The sequence below is a fragment of the Eubalaena glacialis genome, chromosome 11 (genome assembly GCF_028564815.1).
Source record: "Eubalaena glacialis isolate mEubGla1 chromosome 11, mEubGla1.1.hap2.+ XY, whole genome shotgun sequence".
Lineage (NCBI taxonomy): Eukaryota > Metazoa > Chordata > Mammalia > Artiodactyla > Balaenidae > Eubalaena > Eubalaena glacialis.
Genome location: NC_083726.1, coordinates 33,662,007 through 33,689,092, shown reverse-complemented (window position 1 = coordinate 33,689,092; position 27,086 = coordinate 33,662,007).

The following is a 27,086-nucleotide window of genomic DNA, read 5'->3' as shown; positions in this document are numbered from 1 at the left end:
AAAACATTAATCTGAAGGTAAAATCTGCTACTTACTTCTTAAATCATTTAATTCCAATGCTTTATAATTGATATTTACCCACACATACTGAGCATTTCCATGACAAACAGTCATTAACACTATTAAGGTTACAGTTATATTACTTATCATTTAGTATATTCCCATTCATCTCCCTCCCCCCGCACTGATAATACAGAAACACCTAACCTAATGACTTTTTAGTTAGCTCTAAGCCTATCTGTGCCAATGGCCTCTATCTATCTAGATTTCTCTAGAATTGAAGCTTTTATCTGCTGTAGGGGTTAGAAGTCTTTTGATGTGATAGCCTTTCTCAGTCTACTAGACGATATGCAATCCTTCCTTATCTAATTACGTGCATTCATTATTTGTTTCCATGAGAGATACATTAGCTTATGACATTTTTCAATCTTGCTCTTGATGCATATCTCATACATCAAAAGAATGAGAAAAGACAACATCACAATTAGTTCTTTTTCCAGAAAGAAAATTCATTTTGAAGCCCTTTTCCATGTAGAATAGAGTAACAGTCTTATATGTGAGGATGTCTTCTCAATCCCTTACACACCTACTCCTATCTTCTAGCCTTTGAATAAAGTTTACATAAAAGTTAATTTGAAAATAAAATACTATATTACAGCTAAACCTACTGTAACAAAGTATAGTGGCCCCTTGTTATCTGCAGGGGATAAGTTCCAAGATCCCAGTGGATGCCTGAAACTGTAAATAGTACTGAACCCTGTATATATTATTTTTTTTCCTATCTGTACATACTTATGATGATGTTTAATTTATAAATTAGATACACTAAGAGATTAACATTAATAATAAATTAGAATAATTACAGCAACATACTGTAATAAAAGTTATATGAATGTGGTCTTTCTCGCACTCTCTCAAAATATCTCATTGTACTATATTCACCCTTCTTCTTGTGTTGATGTGAAATGATAAAATGCCTCCATAATGAGATGAAATGAGGTGAATGATTTAGGCATCATGCGTAATGTTAGGCTACTACTGACCTTCTGACGACATGTCAGAAAGAGGATCATCCACTTTGGGTGATTCTGGATCATCGAGCCATGACGATGTTGATGATTAATGGTTGATGTTGATGGTTGCATGTCAGGAGCAGACAGATGCTGACAGTTGGGGATCCCGAGCAGCAAGGAGTGGGATGGTGTGAGATTTCATCATACTACTCAGAACAGCACAAAATTTAAAACTTATGAATTGTTTATTTGTGAAATGTTCCATTTAATATTTTTGGACTGCAACTGGCTGTATGTAAGTGAAACATGGAAAGCAAAACTGTTGATAAGGGGAGACTACTGTACCACAAACTGTGATTAAACAAGAGAAATGTATTGTCTCACAGTTTTGGAGGCTTAGAAGTCCAAGATCAAGGTGTTTGGCAGGGTCCTGCTCCCTTTGAATTTGCCAGGGAAGGATCTGTTCCAGGTCTCTCTCCCAGCTTCTGGTAGTCCCAATGCTTGTGCCAGAATAACTGCCATCTTCACATGGAGTTTTCTCTGTGTCAGTGTCATCTCTATGTCTAAATTTGTCATTTACACAAGGACCCCAGTCATACTGGATCAGACCCATGTAATGACTTCATTTTAAGATAACAGATTACAACTGCAACAACCCTATTTCCAAATAAGTTCACATTCTGAAGTACTGCTGCTTAAGACAACATAGGAATTTGGCAGGAGGGGAACACAATTCAACGTATAACAAATAATGCTTTGCTTTCTTATTAAAGTTTTGTAACTAATTTCTAATGCATAAGTTCTTACATAAACTTTCTATTGAGGGCCATCCTGGTCTTTGTATTCAGAATAGGTTATTGATTATATTATCTACTTTTTAGGGTGCTGACACTTTCTTCTATCACTGTCCAAAGTGAATATTTTCACCTTTAGAGTCTCACCCATTAAAAGAGTTAATACATTGCAAAATGCAAATAGTCCTGGGAGATTAATCCTCTAAGTAGTTTTTATCTGCATGTGAGGTAAAATCTAATTGTATGGATGGCATTGATGAGAGCTTGATAATATTGAGATTGACAGGAGGCGGAGACAGAAAATAGGCAGAGGAAAATGTGCCACCAAGGAGAAATGGTCCACATGTGAAGAAGCTCAGGACCCAGAAGACAAGTCTTTGTCTACAATTTTTGAGGCTATCTTTGTCTACTTATATTCTGTAGGGCTTTTCACAACCTGCAAAGTCTATACTTAACTATCTCTATTTTTTTATATCTTGCTAAACTCTAAAGTAAAACTCATCTAATCCTATGTCTTCATTCATTTTGTTGCTCCTATGTAGGACTTTTTTATGAATCAATGTTCCTGATTATTTCATGGGAAGCTTTATGGCTACTTGTCAGTGTTCCATCCTCTCCAAATCAAATCAGGCCCTTGCTAACATTTAAAACTCTATTCCAACTACAGAACAACATTATAGAGTCTTATAAACTCTGAATTTTGGATTGCTTATACCTAAGTATAATGAAGTTTTTATCATTGAATTAGTGGTATGTTAGGAACAAAGGGAGAAGTGAAATATCTAGTATGTTAAAATATACAGGAAAGTTAAAACATGAAGAGTGGGCATGGACAACTCAGTAAAAGTAAGAATTCAGAAATGTTGGCTACATATGAGAATTCAAGCCAATTCTCATTAAATTTTAAAGGGCAAAATGAATTGAGCAAGCTAGAGTATATGGGGAGCATCCAGGGAGCTGACATCAAAGCTCTGTGATGGCTTCCAAGGATATTTAATTGTGTGTATGTTAAAATTGTCTATGTACCATGGATTTTCAGTTTACACAAATGATTGCAAACCTCTTTAAGTTGGGAATAAAATAAACTCTATGGGGCAGACACTATATTTCGTATGTTCCAAACATTGGACTAAGGGATTTATATATGTTTTCTTATGTAATCATCACAATTATTAATCAATTTTAATAATGAGCATGAGTTTTATATTGGAGATTTAAATATAGGATAGTCAATCAGAACTGGGGTAACTTATAATGTGAACTCAGTTTACTGAAAGAATTCTGAATTCAGCAGATATTTGAAAATTACGTTGGCTTGTATTTTCCTTCTATTTGCGTAGGCCAGGTGACCAACAGGCTGGATTCACTCTGCAGACACCGGCCATTTCTTTAGCTTTTTAATGACAAATAATATAGAACAGAGAAGTTAGCATAGGTGTACAACTACTGCAAATTCATAAAATGAACAGTGTATTTCACATCTAGATCAAGAAACAAAACATTGCCAGGAACACAGAAGTTCCTCTCATGTTTCTTTTCCAGGCACAACTCTCTCAAAGGTAGCCACTGTCCCTGATTTCTAATACTCTGAATTACTTTATATAAATGGATGAATACAGCTTAAACTCTTTTCTGTCTGCCTACATTTTGTATTTGTGAGATTCAGCCATATTGTTGAGTGCTGAATTATAGATTGTTCTTTCCTGTTTTATGCTATTTTGGTGTGTGACTATACTTCACATAATTTATCAATTCCACAGTTGGGTAGACATTTACTATTTGGATAGTTTGCATATAGCACCCATTATAAATACTGTTCTGAAAATTCACATCTTTGGGTGAACACATGAATGCCTTTCTGTTATACATACATTGAGAAATATAATTGCTGTATCACAGTGTACGTTTATATTTGGCTTTAGTCAACACTGTTACAGAATTTTCCAAGTGGTTTTGCCAATATTATGCTCCTACTTTATAAGAATTGCAATTTCTCTGCATCCTCATCAACGCTTGTTATTTTTTCTTCCATTTTAACCATTCTGCTGGGTGTATACTGGTATCTCGTGTGTTTATTGACCTATCGGAGGTACCCTTTTATGCAATATTCTGCTCTAGTCTTTGGCATGTATTCTATTAACTTTTCTATTTGTTTTGTTTGTTTGTTTATAGAATATACTTATATGTTAAGGATACTAGTCATTTTTAGAATCATGTTGTGTGATATATCTTTTTAAATATATTGCTTGATTTAACTTATTTATATTCTCTTAAGCATTCTTACATCTATATCCATGGGGAATATTGTTCTCTAAGATCATGTCCTCTTAAGATCCTTTTATGGTTTTGAAATCAAGGTGCACTTTCCTTATAAAAAGGGAAAATATTTCCTCTATTTCTAAAGCTGTAAGGGTATTTTAAAACTGTAAGATTAGTGTTATTTTTCCCACAGATGTTTGAACTAATTCACTGGTGAAGCTATTTTAGTCTAGAGATTTCTCTATGGGAAAGATTTTAAATAACCGTTTTTCTTTCTTTAATAGATACACAACTAGCAAGATTTTCTGTTGATTTTGTCACTTGTATTTTTCTGGGTACTTGTCTATTTCACCCAAATTCTCAAATGTATTGGTATAAAATTGTTTTTAATATCCTCTTATCCTGCTGATGTCTGTAGGATCTGTAGTGAGATGTCCTTTACATTCCTGTTATTGACAATTTGTATATTTTCTTATTTTATTTTGCTTAACCTTGCTAGGAGTATTTGATTTTTCATTTTCTCTATTAAAATTATTTTTCCTATTTTATTTACTTTTGCTCTTTTATTATTAATTTTTATCTACATTTATTAGATTTTAATTTCTATTCCAGAGTGGAAGCTTTAAATCCCTGACATTTAGCCTTTCTCCTTTTCTAACAGTGAATGTAACTAAATTTTTTTTCTAAGTATGCCTTTAGCTGCTTCCCACATTATAATACATGTAGTTTTATTTTCTTTCACTTAAAATTCACCTCAAACTTAAATTTTCAGTTTTAGTTCTTCGATGCATATTTCAAATTAAATGCAAATTCCCTAGCTATCTTGTTATTGTATTCTAACTTAATTCAATTTTGTCATAAACAGTACTCTGAATTAAATAATTTGAAAATTTTAGAAGCTATCTTTATTGCCTATAATATAGATTTTGCTAAGTTTTCAATATTCAACTAAAAATAATCAGTTATTTTTTAATATGCAGTTTTATACATCTCAATAATGTAAATTGAATTACGTTATGTATATCAATTATTGACATTGTTAATTACAATCTATATTCTTACTGAGGTTTTTGTCTGATATTCTAATTGCTATTGTGATAAGTATATTAAGGTCTCCTAGTCTCATTGTACATTTTAAAATGTCTCCTTTTAGTTTTGTCAATTGCTGCTTCATGCAGTTGAAGTTATGTTACTGAGTGTATACATACTAGGGATTATGATACATTTCTTTTGGATTTCTTCCTTTGCATTATGATATATATCTTTCCTGTACTAATTTCTTTCTCAAACTCTTTGCATGTCTTCAATTCTATTCATTTCTTAAAAATATACTTTTTAACATTTTGCTTTTTAAATCAGCATCTATAGTGTTTATTTTCTTTCTAGCTTTGTCTCCACTCTAAAATATTTTTTTTACTATTTTATATCTTATTCTTTCCTGAGTTTTATCACAGTGTTTGCCATTTATCTAATTATAATGCAATGTTTTTCTTTGATACATTTTATCATTTTTTAATTACTTTTAGGTAATTTTTAAATATTAGTTTATACTTTTCACCTGTTTTATGCATAAATTTTTCAGTAATTCAAAAACTTTCCTGTAAGGATATTATTTAGCTCCTTATGGTCTTTTGTCTTACAATGACTTCAAGTGAAATTTGATTGTGATACTTTGCTGCTTATTTTTATACAAAATTAATTTGTCTGAATTGGTAGAAGGGAGAAATGTTTAAAAATAGTTTTTGTGTCTATAAAGGTTAAAAACGTATGGCTTCATATCTCTGAGATCATCTGACTTTTTTTTCCCTCTACCCCTAGCAATTTTTTCTTTATTTCTATTTTCTTTATTTGTCCCAAATTTGAAATCAATATCACTTAGGTTTTTTTTTCAGTATGGGGCTTTGATCTTGAAAATAGCTGCAGTGGCTATTTTGCTTTAGCCCTGTCATGGACAGGGAGGGCATGTGGCCTATGACAATCCCCATCGCACAGTGTCATACCTTTGTGTAATCCTTTCCCTGTGAGTGTGGGAGGAACTGACTTTTTAAAATAATTAATTAATTAATGTATTTATTTATTTATTTATTGATTGATTGTTAGCTGCATTGAGTCTTCATTGCTGCGAGCGGGCTTTCTCTAGCTGTGGCGAGCGGGGTCTACTCTTCTTTGCGGTGCGTGGGCTTCTCATTTCAGTGGCTTCTCTTGTGAAGCATGGGCTCTAGGCACAGGGGTTTCAGAAGTTGAGGCTCGCGGGCTCTAGAGCGCAGGCTCAGTAGTTGTGGTGCATGCGCTTAGTTGCTCTGCGGCATGTGGGATCTTCCCGGACCAGGGCTCGAACCCGTGTCCCCTGTACTGGCGGGCGGATTCTTAACCACTGCGCCACCAGGGAAGCCCAGAACTGTGATTTTTTTCTTATCAGTAGACTATAGAAAAAAGGAGATGCCATTCCTTGTGATAATGTTACATTATTTAGAACTCCATCTTACTAGCCGACTTGCTCTAGAGCCTCTGCCCTACCTGGCTTTGAAGAAGTAAGAGGCCATTCCTAGAGGTCCACTTTCCAAGGAAGTTAGGGTACCTTCCAGGAGACAGCCAGTAAGAAGCTACAGTACTCAGTGTTAAACCTGCAAATAAACGGATTCTGTCAACAACTTTAGTAAGCTTAGAAATAATTCTTTCCCAGTAGAGGCTTCAGATGAGGATGTAGACTGACCAGCCAACATCTTGATAGCAGCCTTCTGAGACCTTTAAGTGAAGGACGCATCTTAGTTATATCCCCCAGGCTCCTGACACACAGAAACTGTGAGATAATAAATGTATGTTATTTTAACCTACTAAGATCATGGTAATTTGCTTTGCAGCAGTAGATAACAAATACAAGCTCCTTCATATCTTGCTTCAGAACCCTTTCGATTATTTGTGGATGTGCAAAGCTCTTCCAGCTTCAGCTACTACTCTCCAATGACTGGCCTTCTGTGCTCTTTAGTGAGTACCTTTGACTTTATTTATGTTCTCAGCTCTGGCAGATGCACTTTTCTTCTCCCTGCTGATATAATGGATGCCTTAAAGCTGTAGGTGATTTCTCTCCATCCACTGTATTTTGGGGTTCATGGGGATACATTTTCAGTTAGTTTTTATTTTTGATGTTGTCCATAAATTTTGGGGGGATGGGTTATGTTTTCCTTTTTACACTGTCTGTTCTATACAAAGGGAATCAAAGAGATTAAAAACCTATGTCACATTGCCGTCTTCCGAGAATTTCTTTATGCACATTGTTAAAATTTACTGAATCTTGCCAAACTGCTCTCCAGACTGGTATACTCTCTAGATCTGTGGAAAACAGGTTCAATTACTCAACATTCTTGGCAGCAGCAGGAACTGTCAGCTTTTATTTTATATTTTTCAATTTGCTAGATGTAAGTATCTAACCGTGGTTTGATTTTTATTTCCTTTCCTACTACATTTATAATCTTTTTTTTTAATTATGAAATTCTTCATTGCTTGCTCCCTTTCTTTTGAGCCATTTGCCTTTATTGATCTTAGTGATTATTCTATATATTTTGGAAATTAATGTTCTGTTATTGTATTCATTGTAAATATCTTTGCTAAGTCTTCAGCTTTTATTTTGATGTTTAATAATACATTTTATGCAGAAAAGTTATTATAATGTTGTTAAATTTATTCATATTTTTCTTTCTAGATCTGTCCTATTTGGACCTTGGTTAAGATTCCTTCTCTTTTCTATACTTATATTCTTCCAAATATTTTAAAGTTTCTCTTTTCAAATTCAGATTATTAAATTGAAGTGGAATTGATACATGTCCATGGTATGGGGCAGCGAGTTATTTTTTATTCCTTTGTCACTTCATTCACATATCAAATTTCCATAATTTTGATTCCATTTCTGGGAAAATAGAGTTTGCTATCAGTAGCTTTGAGAGGATTTGGTATTTTTATATAAACATAAAATGTTTATTTCTTTCCTACCCTTATATATTTGAATTAATTTGTTTGTCTTAAATTACTGAATTGGATATATAATATAATGTTTAATAGATGTAGTGATAGTGTCTCCTTCATGAGTTTAAAGAGAATGACATAAATAATTCAAACTTAAGTTTGAGTTAAACTGTATGATACCATAACAATTACAATATAAAAGATGTTCTCATCTATTCCTAGTTGGCCAAGTGTTTTTTTCTTTCATAAAAAATGATTTAATTTTTTTCCACATTTTTCAGATAATCATATGATTTTATTTTTCAATTTATAATTTAGTAAATTATTCTGCTGATTTTTTTAAAATGGAGGTAGGTTACTCAAAATTGAATTAATCTTAATGCAAGGTTCAATATGTATTATCACACCTCTTGGTATAGGATGACTCATTTTTTTTTTCCTTCCTTTTAAATAGACTTTATTTTTTAAAGCAGTTTTAGGTTCACAGCACAATTGAGAGGAAATTTCAAAGAGCTCCCATGACACTCCCTACCGCCACACATGCACAGCCTCCCTATCAACCTACCTCATCAGAGTGGTACACTTGTCACAACTGAGGAATCTACACTGACACATCATTAACACTCAAAGTCCATAGTTTACACCAGGGTTCACTCTTGTTGATGTACATTCTATGTGTTTGGACAAACCTATAATGCCATGTATCCACCATTATAGTATCATACAGAATACTTTCACTGCTCTAAAATCCTCTGTACTTTTGTGTATTCATCTCTCCTCCTTTCCTTCTCCCTGCTGGCAATCACTGATCTTTTTACTGCCTTCACAGTTTTGCTTTTTGCAGGACATCAAAATTGGAATCATACAGTTGATGACCAACTTTTTACTTATTTTTTTATTTGTTCATTGTTCATGAATGTTTGTGAACTAGAATGTTAACAATACCTTACATTTATTTTCCTATTTGTTCCTCCCCTATACTATTCCTCCACTTCCTTCTCATCCCTACATCCTGGACATTTAAGAGGAAACTTTTGATATTGCTTGAAAAATAGTGGATTTTTCATATTGCTTTAAAAATAATTTTATCACATATATGTTTCCTTAAATATGATATTGCTTATTTTTTTGATCTTTTTAAAAAAGATATGCTTTATGTAAACTTCTGATATTTGCTTATTTAATTCAAAATACTTCTGGGAAATCTCTACCAATTACCTTTTGGAGGAGTAGTCCCTTGTTTTTTCCTATTAGAAACAGTGCTATTATGAACACGTTTATGCCCATCTTATTTACAGATGTGCAAGAACTTCTCCTGCTGTGTTCTTAAGAATTGATTTGTGGTTTATAGGTTATGTGAATGTTTAGACTTACAAGATCATGCCAAATTGTTTCTTAAAGAGGATATTGTAATTCACAGTCTCTTCAACATCTGGCATTGTCAAACTTCATAATTTTTACTAATAAAAAATTTATACAACTAAAAAGATTTTATAATAAACAATCTTTAAAATAATTGTTTACTAAGGCCTTCATTTGAGATATCCAAAGTAATTAATCAGTTAATTTCCTTCTCTCTTCATCAAGGACTAAAATTATATATATCATGAGACTAGTCTCATATATGATCATTTTAGTATTTTTTATATTAAAATGTGTGTTAAAATTCACTCCCTTGAGCTTGACCTGAAATTTCACATTAATTATTACATAAGTCCTGTGGTTAGCATAGAATAAATGATGTCACTAAAATGTTTAAAATCATGTCAGTTTCCACCCTTACTACATTTTCCAGTCCTCCTTTTTTTTTTTCTTCCCCTGGGAGCAGTAACGAGGGACCAGATTGATCACAATATTTTAATAACTTGTCTAAGGTAACATAAGTAGTGTGTGGCAGAAAGATTTGTTCTCTTGAATGGGTAACATCACATTTCTTTGGAATTTGACAATGAAATCCTTCTCTTGACATTTTTGACCATCCCAAAGAGATATAAATTTCTCAATAAGAATCTGTTTTTCACTGTTTGAAAAACTGTTCATTTGTTTTTCACCATTTGCCAGAATGGTACTTTGGATTTTCAGGATTGCAGGACTATTTGGTTTAAATACAGCAGGTACTCAAATGTTCAGTAATGGCCAATCCCAGGAAATCACTTATTAAGTAGAAATTTGTATTATCTTATACAATGTAAAGTTAGGAAAACTTCTGGAAAATGTTTTATTAAAACTTCAAAGCAACGTATAAAAGCATTAAGCATTTTGAACAATCTCACAGGAAAAACATAATGAAGAAAATATTTTATGAATATCCTTTCAATATATTTTTTCATCCCAGAGTGATTAGGTCTAGCCTGAAGGAAATTTGATTTTTGTTCCACGTAAATCTGCATTAGTATATTGGTTTCAGAATTTGAGGGGTTTTTTTCCTCTCTGCTTTTTCAGTGATAGATCAATAGTTTCTTAGAGAAATTGTGAAATGTATTATCTTACAAAAAGCACATCAATTTGCTGCCCAGTTTAATTTTTTCTTATAGCCTTAGGCTAACTTACTATGAATATAGTAAACTTGATTATTTAATATTGAGGTTCTGTTATAATAGGTATAATTATAGGATATAAAGTCTTGCTCATCCATCATTTATTTCAGAAATCACACTTTCCTAAAAATGCAATAAAACAGTTTCATAGAACACTAAAATGGCAACAAATTATAAAATTGATTTAATACAGATAATTTTCTAAATAACATGTTATTTTCATTCAAAATGGAACTGCTTCAAGGTTTTAAAACATTGGTCAATGCTTATTTTTTGTGTTTGTTTCTTAGAACTCTTTCTCTTTTACGTTGAAAATACAAGAACCAATATGATGCTGAGTTGAGATGTTTCATATTTGAATTTTGATTTAATATGATCAAGTCCTTTTATTCATGAACAAAATTGTAGGATTTTTTATTTTTGCCATATATTTATGGATGTATTAATTTTGTAAGAAACTTACAGGCTTTATGAAAAAAATCAGATCCACATGATCAAATACTTCTGGGAAATATTGGGAAAATAAAGTCATAGTTGTTCAATGCAGTTCTCTATTGTCACATTTATCAAAACTTTTATTAAACCAATATGTAATGACCTTCCAAAAGTAGGATACAGAATTGTAACAATTTTATTTCCCTAAAGTACTTAACCATGTAACATTACATGGCATTTGCTTCTTCTAGAAGAACTCTTGGAAAGTTATGTGCTGTATATGATAGGTAATCTAAATAATAAAGTAACCTGAAAATGCTAAATTGCATTGTTATTTAACAGGCCAATGATCTGAAACTTGAGTTTTGTATTTTAATCTCATCTTTGTATTATTCTTCCCTGGATATATATTTCCAATTTTGTTTTATGTGGATTTCACCATCTCCCATCTTTAAGTTGATTTGTAAATTTTTGTGTAAAGTGATAGGCTGTGTATACTGTTGGACATGCATAATGTTAGTCACATGTTTATTCTGAGACCAAAGATACTTAGGAAAAGGAGTATAAAAAATACTGTAGATGAAGTAGTCCTTTTTTTGACTACATACTTGTCAGTTTAGTATTTGTGTTTTTAAAATAAACTTTTAATTTTAGAAGTTTTAGACAGAAAAATTTCAAGGATAGTACAGAGAATTATTATTAACATCTTATATGTGTATGGTACATTTGTTAGAATTAATGAGCCAGTATTAATACATTATTACTAACTAAGGAAAATACTTAGATTTTTTTTTTTTTTTTTTTTTTTTTACTTTTGAGTTAATGTCCTTCATCTGTTTCAGGATCTTATCCAGTATATCCACATTTACTAATCATGCTTCCTTAGGCATCTCTTGGCTGTGACAATTTCTGACTTTCCTTGTTTTTGATGGCTTTGCAAGTTTTGAGGAGTATTGGTCAGGTATTTTATAGAATGTCCCCCAAATGGAATTTGTCTCCTATATTTCATCATTATTAGACTGGACTTAAAGTGCCATTTCATCACATCATATATTAAAGGTCAAAACAACAACAACAACAGCAACAACTCTACCGAGTGATATAAAAGAATATCTCTGGCTCCTAGCAGAGGGCTTGGCAGTGTGGGTGTTAAATAATTGTGCTGGTGAAGCTGAATCAATGGACAAAAATGCTAAAGTGCTGGATGAAAGCATCACACATTGAAATATGTCAATTCTTGCCAAATTGATGTTTTTTTCTTTGGGAAAAAGCAAATAGTATAAAATATGAGGTCAGTCACTTAACAATCGGAGCCCTGAAGATGTGGATGACATCAACTTGGAAATGCTAACAATTTCAATGGGACTTTTTTGGTTTGTTTCTTTAAAATAGGAAATATAGTGAAAAACATTTTTTTAAACAAAGGAATGTGGGTGAAAAACCACTGCTAGATATTAGAGCATATTATGAAGTTAAAATAATTAAACCATGGGTACTGGAGTATGATTAAAAGAAAATGGGAGAGAAAAAAAAGGGTACATACTATCAAAATGACTTATTAGTGTTGATATGGACCTTGATCACCCAGCAGAGGTAGTGCTTGTCAGGTTTTGCTACTGCAGATTAATCTTTTTAAACCCATTTATGCTGTAGTCTGTATGGAAGTTACTATGCACAGCCCATACTTACAGAGTGAGGAGTTATGCTCCTCCTCCTCAAGGGCAGTGTGTCTGCATAAATTACTTGAAATTCTGAACATATTTGTTTCTTCCCCTCCATTTACTATTTTTATTTCTTTAGTTATATCAGTATGAACTTATAGATATTTATTTTATACTTTGGGTTATAATCCAATATTATATTATTCATTGTGTTTCTCAAGTTGTTAGCCATTGGGAACTCTTCTCTTGGCTCCTGCGTCCCTTTGGTAATCCCATCATTGTATGTTTTGTTTGTTAATTTTTTAGCATTTTCTTATATTTTGACACTACAAGATACTCCAGGCTCATCTTCTGTATGGACTTTACATAGAATCAGCCATTTCTCCAAGGAGGCTTGTTCTTTTTATTTGAGAATAGAATTAGAGAGCAAGATTAGGGTGGTGGGTACTCTTTTTGCCACTGAGACTTCTTTGTTTTTAGGTCCTCTCAACTGACAGAGCAAGGAAATATACCTGTGTACACTAACTAGGGTATATACACATATCTATAAATATTTCTACATGTAACCATCTGTATCTATATTAAGCTAAACATAATTTAATACTGAGGTCTCCAACTCGAATTCGTTACCATGTGAATCATTCTAGCCTCTTTCCCCATGCTTATCTGAAAACTCCACTGTGTGAGATACCTTACTTCTGCCATCCACCATCCACTTGCTTAACTGTTCAAATCTAATGTACATGAAGAGCATTATCAGAATTGTTAACCCCATATACCATGGGAAATGATTATATCAACTACAATGATTATGTGCAGTTTTTCTTGTTGGTGACTTTTTTTGTATCTTTAGCTTTACAGATTCCACTCATTCCATAAATACCTATACCAGTGCATATGTCCCCTAACTACTTCAGTGAAGTTATTTCATACATGTATAATACAGTTAGATTGATGAGTCACATTCTTCATTCTATCCTGGAATCCTCCACTCTCCAAAATGATTTTTTTTTAAGTTGCTTACATTAAGGCTCACTCTTTATATTGTAAAATTCTATGGGTATAGACAAATGCGTACAGTCATATAACTATTAGAATATCATAAAGTGTAGTATCACTGCCCTAAAAATAATCCCCTGAACTTCCCCTATTCAAACCTTCCTTCCTTATCCCAAATCCTTCCTTCCTTATCCCAAACCACTGACCTTTTCATCACCTATATAATTTTACTTTTTCCAAAATTTTGTATTCTAGTTGGAATCATATAGTGTGTAGAGCTTTGAGCCTTGCTTCTTTCACTTAGAAATATGCATATAAGATCCATCCATGCCTTTTTCTGTCTTGATAGTTCATCTGTTATTCATCAATAATAGTCTATTACCCTTCAATCACAATTCCTTCAATCACAGTTCCTTCAGGAAAACAGAAGCCACTCGATATAATCTACGTATTAAATATTTTAATGTAAGGAAGTCGGTGCTTTCACAATCCTAGGAAGAGCAAAGGAAGCAATCAGATACCACCAGTCAGTTTATAGCACCAAGATTTGTGTTTCACCAGATCTTGTGAAAGGCCATTGCCAGTCTAAAGAATCTCTAGGAAGCTGATAGCAATTCTCGCAAACTTCAGGTTGTTCTCAATTCCTCACTAGGTCGCTCTTGTGAATCTCATCTCTGCTCAAAAGTAAGCTTACTATTGCCACTGAAAAACAATATGGACCCTTCTTTTGTAATGCCTTCTAAATCTCTGGGGGTTTCCTCTTCTTGGGAAACTAGTCCAGATTCAAGGAAAAAAGATTCTAGAAAATTTTGTTTCTCACTTTCTTCTACAGTTTTGTAGAGAATATAGAAGGGGGAGGGGTGATATTGAGTTGGTAAATGATAATCTAGCACAAGAAGCTTAAAAATTAGAGTTACTAAAAGAAAACTGGAGTGAAATAATCTCATATCTGCCATTCTGACTTCTCTTGCATTATCATTTACTCTGTATTTTCCATATTATTTCTCTCTCTTTGCTATTGGGTAGGTCTTTTCCAGTAGGTTATAAACTTCCCACTGATATCTGGCTTTATTTTCTATTAGAGAATATTACAATTTCCTTTGAAATTAGGGCATAAATGTGTACGTCCTTCACCTATTATCTATCACCTGTGTATAACTCATATAATTTTTAATTTCTTCTAGTAATAGATAGGATATATGTAGGATATTGAAGAGGGCATTACTGTGTTTTTGAGACATCCTTCAACATGCCAAAACATCCATAACCACGTGGAAAATCTTACATTGCTAATTGGTTTGTACTAGAGATCACAAAATACAAAGAACATACAATGAAATAAAAATCACTAATAAGGTAAATGAGATTTTTGTCTTTTAAACACTCTGAAAAACAGCTCCAAATTTATGATTATAGAACATGGATTGTTTTCCTGAATATATATCCTGAATTATGAAGGTACTAAGAAATTATTGCCACATGAAGAAAAGCCTAGACTAGGTAAATATGGAGAATATATTCTAATTTCTGAAGTATTTAGGAAATCATATTACCTACTCCTGCCATTTTCACTGGCTCTATGTTTCCCATTAAAGTCTCCTGCAGCTTTCTCTGCCCTTACTATATTATCCTGGCAGTTGGAAGAGATGGAAGTATGTCATGGTATCAGTAACATACACATAATTTAAAAGAATTATTCTTGAAGTTTACAATCTGGTTGAGGAAACATGAAATTATTACATTTAACAATCAGATAATACAAGTAAATGCAGATGTAGTATATTTTAAAATCATTTTAATCCTACACTAGACTATAAGACAAAGGGATGATGATTATGTTTTATTCATTTTTGTATTCTCAAGTCAAATATATTTCTCTGACACATTTAGGTAGTCATTAGATGACTGATCAACGAATCAATGTAGTCCGTAAGACCTGTTTATTGGTAACATAAATTTAACACAATCTTCTAGCTTCTCTTTTAGGGGTAAAGGATTTTTGTTTTCTATCGCGGGATTTGGACTAAGGATTGGAATACCCTATTAGATCGCCTATGGACTAGAAAGGATAAAGTGAGTAGTCTGAACACAGGTCTAAATGATCAATAGGCTTCCATCTACTCTCTAATATAACCTGATTTTGAAGTGTTAAGTAGGATAGGTGAAATTTTTCCTTTTGACTTGGTGTGTTATTTTAACAGGCATTTCTAATTTTTCTATTCATTTTAAGATCTCTTTTATTATGTATTCTTTCCTTGTTCATGAATTTCGAGGATGTTTTAAATACATGAATGAGGAAATGAAATAGTGGTATAGCTCACTTGTAATATAAGATATTTGAAAAGATAGTGAGCAAAAACTGATGAGAACAAAGTGTTGGAATGGTGTGAAATGGACTGGTACCGAATGAAATTGGTATAGGGAGGAGTGAGAGCCACCCTGAGTCCTGGAAAGGAAGCGAAGCATGATGGAAGTTGATGGAAGGTAATGGAGAAAAGAAGGGCATTAGTCTAACATTACCAAGGTGATTATCACACTCTGGTGTAAAGTAATTCAGTGGAAACACTTTTTCTCATCTATTTCAATTTTCCATGCAATTGGTCATCTGACAGCTACAGTATACCTTCCCAAGTTCCTTACTAAAGAGGGTTTTCTGAATAATTTCAAATGCATATTAGTAAGGGTCAAGGAACAAGAAATTAAAATTGCTCCGCTATTAATTTGTAAGAATAATGGTCAAGCATGCATAATCTCTACTCAAAACAAATTTAGGTCTGTTTCTTTGCTCATTTTAGGGTCTATGTCCAGAATTGGGATTATACCTGGAGTTTGCTGCCTAAATAGTTTGGGATAAAGTCCACAATTTACAGTGAAAACAAATACTTACAAGGTATTCTCAATTTTGTAAAAATCAATGAAAGAAATTGTGAAAGCTGCTCCTAAGCAAGGACAACTGATGGATTGTTTTTGCAGAAGGACTGGATTTACCTTTCACATGATTTCATTGATGAAGTGTGAAGTTATATAGAGAGCTTTGCACACTAAGGCCATAGACAATAACTGTGCATCATTACCCCAAGAATGGGCCATATACAATGAATAATTACTTAGGCTATGAATATTATTATCCAATACTTGGTACATGGCTGGATCAAATGACACTTTAAAAGGATGCTTTCAGACTAAAGTTGATAAACTCCAATTCTTATATTCTACAAGATTTTTGGCAAGAACACATGTATGTAAACATTGAATAGTCTATCTTATTTGGAAATACCTCTTTATGCGGAAATAATCCCCAAGAGGGGAGTATGGGAAGAGTCTAAATATAAGTTAACTTTTAAAAAGTCTCCAAAGTGAGTGTTCATTTTTAGTCATGGAGGCTTTGAATTATTGAAGTTTTCCCCCTTTTGTAGTCTCCTGAAAACTACATACATACAATGTCATATGCAATGACATAGCATACAATGTCAACTTTTAATAGTAAAGAATCTTGACGTATTTAGTGAGTAGTAACTCTGCTGCCTTGAGCCTGAATGCAGGGCAGGGTCATTTACTACCCAATTTGAATATACTGAGATGAAGAGATGTGCATAAAATATTAAACTGCATATAACAATGTTAACAGCTATTGGAAAAAATGCCAAAAGTTTCATATTTGTGCATAGAAAATGCATGAATTATTAAAATGCATAGAAATTTCATAAACTATATTTAGCAATTAAGTTTACAAACTGTTTTTTCTTAGGTTCTAGAAAAAAAGTTGGAGAAAAAATATTATGCAATACCCAGAAAATAATATATATTTTTTAGTTATTTCAAAATTAACAATACAAAGTCATTGAAGAAAATTTAGAAGATACAAATAAAAGAAAAAATAAAAAGAATTTACCAATTTTACCAGTTAGAGCTAAAATTTATAATATTCACTTGTTATTGCAAGAATTAAATCTTACTGAGAATACCTAGGTTATTTCTTTGTAAATTTAGGAGAATATCCATGGTGAATTAAAATACTGTGGTACTGTACAAGAAATATTTGTATGCTTCTGCTCAGTTAGGGCTTTTTTCCTGAACAAATTTTACTAAAACTTTGGACCTGGGCTGAGAGAGAAGCCCTTAGAAGTTATGCTATGATGGAATATCTGTTTCATGAGAACACTATAGACATTTACCATTCCAGAGGTAAGCGTTTATATTTCAAGCAGGTATGAGATCTGAAACTATGTGGACATCCCCTAGGATGGAAAGCTAGAGACACTGGTCTCATCTTTCCAAGGTTAATAACCTAGGATCCTTCCCAAGCTAAATTGTTTACGCTAGGGAGCAAAAGCTTTCTCTCTCTTTCTCAAGAGAATAGAAGTGACAGCTGTTCCTCTTCTATTTAACCAGTCAGATTAATCTTTTAAGAGTTGCTTGCCTGTAGTACAAAATCCCGTGCATGTATAGTGACACAATCTGCCTCTCATCACTTCACGTAAAGAGGAAGTTGGGGCCTGGGGAACTAAAATGATTACTTACTATAAATAAATAATAATCTTTTATGCTCTAGAAATGTGTGTTTGTGAGATATATATATATATACACATATATATATATATATATACACATATATATATATATACACACATATATATTTCAACAGGAGTTTTTTGGTAAGAATTGAACTTGATAGTTTTTTGTCAAAATCATTTCATTCATTTTTTGAATGAATTTGTCAAATTCATTCTTTGTTTTGTCAAACTATTTATTCTTGATACCCAATTGATTATAGGGAGAGTGTGAATGTGTGAATAATAATAGTCATTATTGTTGAGCACTGGATTTAATACTTGGAATTTATTAGCTCATTTAAATTTTGTTACCACACTGCATTTTAGGCACTATTATTACTGTCTTTTTATAAAAGTGTGAATTCAGCCTTAGGAAAGCTAAGTAAGTCATCCAAAGTCACACAGTTATTTAAAGGTGAAAATGAGATCCTAAACTAGTCAGTCTGATTCTGCACTATTCTAGCTTTAATTTAGCCATAAAACATCTGATAAGAAATGGGTGCAACTATTTTTTTTCTTACAGATATGAAAATGCTATATTTGTGATGAATAGATAAACTGAAAGAAACATCCTGATTTCCAATTTTTTCCTATATAGTCACTTTCTCTCCATATTTTATAAAATGGTGGACTTAAGTACTGAATATAATGGTCTTGAAGTGGTTTCAAATTATATTAATTCTAAAGTAATTTCCCTCCTCCAACCTAAAACTTACATCCTTCTGAATTTTCTTTTACAATTAAAGGCATTAATACCCACCCAGTTAACTAACCTAGAAACAGAGTAGTCAGCATTGTTTCTGAAAAAATTTAATACTTATAAATATTTGTGGGTATGGGAAGATGTCTACTAATCCTTTGATATTTTTTCACTGAAAGAGTGAGTCTGAGGCATGCTCTGTATCTTCTTTGACCAATGAGATACAGCAGAAATAATGCTATGCCAGCCTGGTCTAACCTGGACCAGCAGCTTCCTCTTAATGTTTCTTGAACACTGCTCTTGAAGCCGTGTATCTCCATGTATGGATCCCAACTACATTCCTGCAGTGATGCCATGAAATTTGGAGACCACTTGAAGAGGGAGAGAGCCTCATGCAACCCCAGCCTTCCTGTCATCACAAACAAGGGACCAGGCATATGAATGGAGTCATTTTGGACTCTTCAGATCATATAATACACTAACTGAACTGAGTGATATCATTCAATGCCACATGATGCAGAAAAATCATTCAGGTAAGAATTTCCATAATTCTTGATGTACAAAACTATGAGCTATAGTTAAATAATTATTGTTGCAGGGTCATTAAGTAAATGTAATTTAATCATCTGTTCTGAAGCCAGGCTACCTGTGTTCAAAGCTGGTTATGCATTTAACTAGTTTTGTGAATTTGGCAAGTTATTTTTCTATCTTATGCCTCTCATTCTTCATTCACACCTCATACTCAACACATCAATGAATCCCACTGCTATTATTTCAAAATATATTCTTAATTCAACTTTCCCAATTATTTCTATCATTACTTTCATGTTATAAACCACCATACTTTTGATTTAGATTATGCCAGAGGACTTGTAATTCTTCTCCCTGATTCCTTTCTTGACCTCTACTTCCACCATGGGCAGCAAATATGCATTGAAATATGTGTTGGATAATGTTATTCTTTGGCTCAGAAACTTCCAATGCTTCTTTATCTCATTCAGAATAACATTCAAATTCCTTAACGTGGCCTATAGCATCCCAGAAAATCTGGCCTTTTGTTATTCCCATATCTAATTTCCTTTTCTCCTTCTTTCATTTACTTTTCAGCCATACTGATTGTTTGCTCTTCTTTATTCACCCTAAGTGTTTTTCTACCTTGCAGCAATTACACTTGTCACTTCCTCTTCCTGGAACAGTCTTGTTGTATGATTTTTCATTTTCTTTTTAAATTTTCTGCTCAAATATTAACAGATACCTTCCATGTCTATCGTCCAAGAGACATCTATTGTACCTTTGAATTTCTCTATCCACTTATTTTATTTCTTTTCAAATACTATTTCATGACCTGTCTTATTATGTCTTATTTGTTTATTGTTTCTTATATCCACCCAAGTATAACCTTCATAAGATTAGGAATGGTATCTATTTTGTTCATTGTCAGTGAAGTAAATATTGTATGAAAGAATGGATTTTGTATATCAGAATAAAAAACAATAAAGGTTCGTAAAATAAAAATAAAATATATCTATCTTGACAAAACCACATGGCATTTGTCTTGACTGAAAGAGCAAAAGTGATTTTATCATATATTATACTGAAAGTAATCTGTATGAAACTGGCAAAAGCCAATTATATATTAATGGCACTGCCCTTATGTTATTCTTATTAATAATTCTCATTGACCATAGAGAATACTGGATTCATAATATTCAGAGTTGCATGCATTTGGAATATAAATTTGCATAAACTATGCTAATATAATAGCTAATACTTTATTTAGGGAAGCCAAGTTCTCACAAAATAATATATTAGAGCATTTGCAAAAATGTCTATGGTTCTCATATGAAGATAATTTAATACATTTCACAAGTGATATGACTTTTTGCAATGTATTAAAGCACATATATTAAAAATGGCATTTAAATGGTGCACAAATGAGTGTCTTGTTCCTGTTGCTGTTTGTTATTTTAATGGCATTAATATTTATTAGTTCATCTCGCCTACATTTTATATTTCTCAAGTGATATGAAAAGTCTTTAATTTTCCTTTGAAGTTTGGAAAGAGACAATTAAGAACCACAGGAATCAAGTACCTCGCTCTCCAAGAAGGAATAGAGAAGGAATATAATTTGACAAGTAAAGAAGCCTGGTTAAGGACATCCCACAGATTTGATTAAAACTTTCAAGATTAAATCTGTTCTTGTCTCTTTATGAAATTGGCATTGAAGAAAGAGCTGCCATTTCTAGGGTATGATTTTACAAAGATTTATTATATTATATGCTATTCAATATTTGAACAGCACATTAATTATATGCTGTTCAAATACTGTCATTCAATAATACATCTCTGATTAGAAAAAAACAACTTGTGCTGTGGAGCATGTGGGAAAAATATTATCTGGATAATATAATTAATAGCCTGTCCAGAGATCAGGGATCGGGATGCATGCTGATATTTCAATTCCAAATACTCTATATGAAAGATGGACTGCTCAATATATCTTTCATGTAGGAAGTTTATGAGGTTTCCTTAATAACTTATCAGGTCGTATAAGACCTTACCGTGTGAAATATCTGGCAATGCTTCATTTCAGCTATACAACCATGGCCCTGCAACACAGTGTAGCTAGGGAATGAAGTGCGATAGCTACGTTCATATTCTCACTAGCTCTTGTACAAAAGAAAATAATAGCTTCTATTGTATCTTTGACCTTTTGTCCTGGTTAGTATTCCACTCTCTGGTAAATGAAATATCTCTTGGAATAAACCATAATAACTGGTATAATAATGCCTTTTTAATCCTAAATTACACACTCTTTAGTGTTCAGTAAGTCAAATTAATGGAATTTATCTAAGGGATTCAACTCAATTAGATACATCATAATCCATCTTCCAAAGCAACAACTCAAGACATTATTATAATTATGCAACTATAGTATCAAATTACTGAAAACTCATAGTTTACGTATCCAACCAAAACTTTCTGTAATTAGGTCTCCTTCAGTTTACAAATTCATGATCCCTCTGTTATAAGGACAATAACTTTGACCTTCTAGCAGTAGAACATACATTTTCTTCTTCTTCTTTCTTTTATTGGAATAGTGACCAATTTTTCACTGCTTATTTGTAATCTTTGAAATAACAGAACTCGACATGTTTTCAGATATAAGTCTCACATCAAATTCCCTCTCTTCACCCCTACTTTGCCACTGTCCTTAACCCAAGGTACCCTATCAATCAGACAGTATTCTTTCCAGTGATGCTATATTCCATCCTGCCCTAGGACTTACGTGCGTATTTTCCCTCTTCTGAATACGAGTTCTGACCTAAGTAATACTGAGTTGTGATTTCTTTCACTTAAAACAATTTTGGCAAATAAATTTGAAAAGGTGATGAGAAATGAATAGCCTGCAAAGAGAGACTTGGGAGAACAGAAAAAAGGTCAATTTAAAATACATATTGGGTAGTTCCCTGGTGGTCCAGTGGTTAAGACTCCACGCTCCCAAAGCAGAGGGCCTGGGGTTCGATCCCTGGTCTGGGAACTAGATCCCACATGCATACCGCAACTAGGAGTTCACATGTCACAACTAAAGATCCTGCATGCCACAACTAAAGATCCCGCATGCTGCAACTAAGACCCAGCACAGCCAAAATAAATAAAATAAATAAATATTAAAAAAGAGAGACTATTAAAATACATAATGTAAACAAAGCTGTTAAATGTGCAAAGCATCTTACAAATATTGTCTTTTGTTTGCAGGAAAAAAAGTTACATAACAAAGAGATAGTGAAAGTAAAATTATCAAGTTTCATTTAAGCCTGGCATAATTAGAAGAAAAGGAAGGAAAATTAGACCTTGATAATTTAGGAAAAAACAATCAAGAAAGATTTTTAAGGAAATAAAAGTAATTTACTTGAAATTTGAAGAGTTGAATGGAAGTACACAGGTATGAAAATGCTGGATTCAGTAGTAACTGGAGAAATGTATAGAGAATGAAACTGTGGAGGGTGAAACCAAAACAGATTCCTACATGTTGGATATTGTATTGAATAAGACCATATGGCTCTTATTTACATGTATGCATGCATTCTTCATCAATTGTTCACAAGGTAACAGCTTTTAGCATTCTAAGAGAAAGTCCCAGTTTGCAGCCTTAGGAGATTACCTGAAATTGCCTTCCATCAAGTCATTTGCTTACCATTACCTTCTGTACCTATTTCTTCTGGTCTGTTTTCTTTATGACTGAATGCCATTCTTTAGAAGTGGCTTTTGTTAAGGCATTTTGGCAATAAACTCATTCACTTTTTTTGGCTTAAAATTATCATATTTTATTTCTATTTTTGAATATTTAGCTGCATATTTAATTCCAGATAGACATTTATTTCCACTTAGTGCTTTTAAGGTGTTATTACCTTAATAATACCTTTTGGCTTGTGGCTAATGAAAAGTCCATATAAATCTAATTGTTATTGCTTTTTATGGAATCTGTCTCTTTTCCCTCATTGTTTAAAATCTATTTTTATGATTAACATTTTGCAATTACACCATGGTGGTACTATTCTCAACCAGTACCCAAAAATGTAATATTTGCTTTTAGTTCAGTATTTTGCTAGTAATGGAAGACCTAGTGGTTTCCACTTGTATTTTCCTATAACACTGGCTTTATTGTATGTGTCTGAAAGCCAGTTGTCCCTTCAGCCAGTTGGAGAGTAAGACTATGTATTCAGGAACTGAGGGAAAATCAAAGACCATCCAGACCTATTGTAACATGGATTCAGCTTGCAACTCTATCGATCATTTGACCTTCATAATTTTCCTCTCTGACAATGGATCACCATGGTGTTTGGGGTATCCAGGGATTATTGTAAATGTATAGCCTCACCAGACATCCCTGTTTTGTTCTGGATTTCCCCCGAGCACAGTCATCATGTTAAGTGCTACATATTTCTTTAAGGAAGCTGAGGAGAAATAGTTAAAGCACATACTCTTTGCAATACTGCAATATATTCCCTAATGGGGATTCAGTCTTACATCATTCAAGGGACTCTGCATGTGTGAACTGGCTCAAGTCTGGAAATTCAATGTGGGACACTGATTTTCCATTATGTTAATTCATGTTAGATCTCTTCCACCAGATCTAGAATTTTTAGTATACAGAATAAGCAATATTTTACTAGACAGTTCACTGACAATGATGTCAACAAATTATATCATTGAATACCTCAATTTGCTCTGCTGTCTATTATTGTAATTTGCCTACTTTGTCTCTGGTTTGTAAGTGCTGTTACTTGAACTCTGTGACTCCAGGGTCACATTGAGGCAGGAAAAAAATGAACTTCAGCCTGGACACTTACAACTAGCCTCCTGTTTGCATTTCCTGAGACAGGAGATAGGTGGGCTCCAGATTAGGTATTTACAATCAGCCTCCTGTTTGCTCTCCGAAGTGGAAGTAACAACAGAAACAGGGTAAATAGCCAGGCTTTGTCTCCTGTGGACACCTTAAGATAACAGTCATGGCAGGAACAGAGAGGGGCTAAACCCTGTTTGAGTACAGGATCAAGAGGTCATATATTTCCCATCCTTGGGGCAAGGGAAACATTGTACATGTGCAGAAAGGCTCCTTGGGGGTCAAAAAGGAGGGGGAACCACCCCATAATATGTGATGCTAAGGCCACCCCATAGGTCTCTGGGCTGGAATCCATCTTGGGAAAAAGATGTGCACGCATTGTGGGGAGGGTCCTAGGGCCGGGCAGGTGTGGAGAAAGAAACCAGATAATTGGCCAAATGTAAAAAAAGACCTGGAAGAACTGCCCTATATAGATGACTTAACCACCTCTTTCCTGCACTCCTCCTCATTAGGGAGGACACCCACACCCTTTCTCTCCAGATGTGCACCTCTGCCTTGCTTCTGTCTTCACTAAACAAACTGTTTCTCTGTGTGCTCTCCCACTTGTTGTTGTGCTATGTCACTAATAATAAACTTTGTACCTATTTTTACAGTTTTTGCCTCCGTGAGAAATGCATTTTTCACTGGGGGCAAGAGCCAGGGGGTCCGGTGGCTAGGATTCCTAGTTTTCATCCAGGCTACCCAGGTTCAATTCCTGGGCAGGGAATTAAGATCTCGCTTCACACCACCGCTCACTGCTGCCTCTCCGAGATCAACATCATCTCTCCCCAAACCCCAGAAAACTCATTTCAATATTGCCATCTACCACTATAATCTTTAGCTTTCATAATATAGCCACTATAGAGTTTTCCAAAAATTCTGGGGCTCTCCTCACTGATATATCTTTGAATACATCAGTGATAAAGACACGTCTTATGAGTACTCAAATTTATATTGGTAGGGTGTGGCTGAGGCTGTCACACATGACAAATGCTCAAATCCCTAGCCTCCTAAGATTGTGAATAAATTCTTTCAAATTATTGCCTTGTATCTTTATTTATTCTAAGCCACTATCATAAATTCATCTTGATCCAGTGTTGTGATATTTCTGTCCTGTTCTAACACTCTTAGAATACATGCTCATCCATAATCCCAAAGTTTTACCACCCTTCTCCAAGGTAACTAACTGTCTTAAGTCTTTATTGAGTATTCAATTATGAAGAGGCTAATCTCCACAGAGAAGGAAAGCTTGCTTTTGTTGACAAGAGGACTCAGAGTCTTCTGAGAGTTCAAATTATTTAGTCATTATAATCTTCTCAAATTCTCTCATTCCAAATTTCAGGCTCTTACTTTCTCTAGAAAAAGGTCCTGATTTTTCTTTTTTTTTTTTTCTTCCTTTTGTTTTTTTGGCCATGCCATGTGGCTTGCAGGATCTTAGTTCCCCAGGAATTGAACCTGGGCCCCAGCAGTGAGAGTGCCAAGTCCTAACCACTGGACTGCCAGGGAATTCCTGGTCCTGACTTTTTGAATAAGAGACCCAGTGATGCTTTGAATTCAACATGTGTTGTAATTCTGTAAACCGCAAGATCAAACTTTTGAGTCTGGTTTTCAGATCATTGTTCCTGTGATTACAGCAGATAAGATATCCTACCCAGTTAGTAAAGAAATTCTCTGGTCTCTGATTTGTGTATTTCAAATCTTGAGTCTTTCATTTTCCTTCTGTACACTGCATAGTGCAGGAGGACAGCCATCAAACTTGTGCTTATATTATTTCCTTCATAGTATTCCAATACAAAAGGCAGTTTGTCTCCCAAAGTGCTGCCTTGAAAGGGGATAAGTTAAATAATTTGTTTCATAACAGAAGCTACATGCCATGAACTATCAGTATCCCATTGTCTCTTAGCAACATGTTTATTATGCTTCCTAATCTAACCCAATTAAGTAAATAATCTCAGATTTCTATCTTGTGGTTAACTTTCTAATTTCTTATATCAAATACTATATAATTTATGAGGAGTTAGGAAAACAAACACCAACGTAGATATTTTAAACAAAAAGAGATTCAGTACAGGAAACTGAAGGTTTTCACACGTTTGAAGGGCTAGAATCTGCTTGAGGATCTGAAATGGCTGATCGACAAAAGGGTCCCAAAAGGGGTAGGAAGACTTAACCTCCATGTCTTCATGTTCCAAATTATTTCCCTTAATTGTAGGGATCTATCTAGAATCCTGCTAGAAAGAGAATATGAGAAATGGAGTTCAGGTTTTTTAACGTTTATGCTCATATGAAGTGCTCTGAATGAATGGGAAAGTACTGAGTATCAACAAACAATATCTGACACAGTTCTCTAGGGTACAGGTTCTGATAATAGCCACAGGGCAGTCATTACATTTGTTAATGTTTCTTCCACCATCCTTTTCAGGTCCCTATTTGATTCTGACACTAGACAACTATCTTTCTTTCTTGAAAGAATATGTATACTTGTAATCAATCTCTCTCTCTCTCCCCCCCCCTTCCTCTCCCTTTCTCTTTCTCTCTCTGCCCCTCTCTCTTTCCCTGTCTCTCTCATCTATCTATTGTTAAAAGATAAACTGAGGAATATTAAAAGTTTTAAGAATATCTTACCAATTTTCAGCTGGGACAAACAACAAATATTCCATGGCAGGACTGAACAACCCCATGGACACAAGGGGCATCCCCAAAGAGGCTACAAAAGACACTTCCCTCTTAAGATCCAGAGCCACTCCCAAAGACAACCAACCAAAAGAAAGACAATTCCCCTGAGGGCT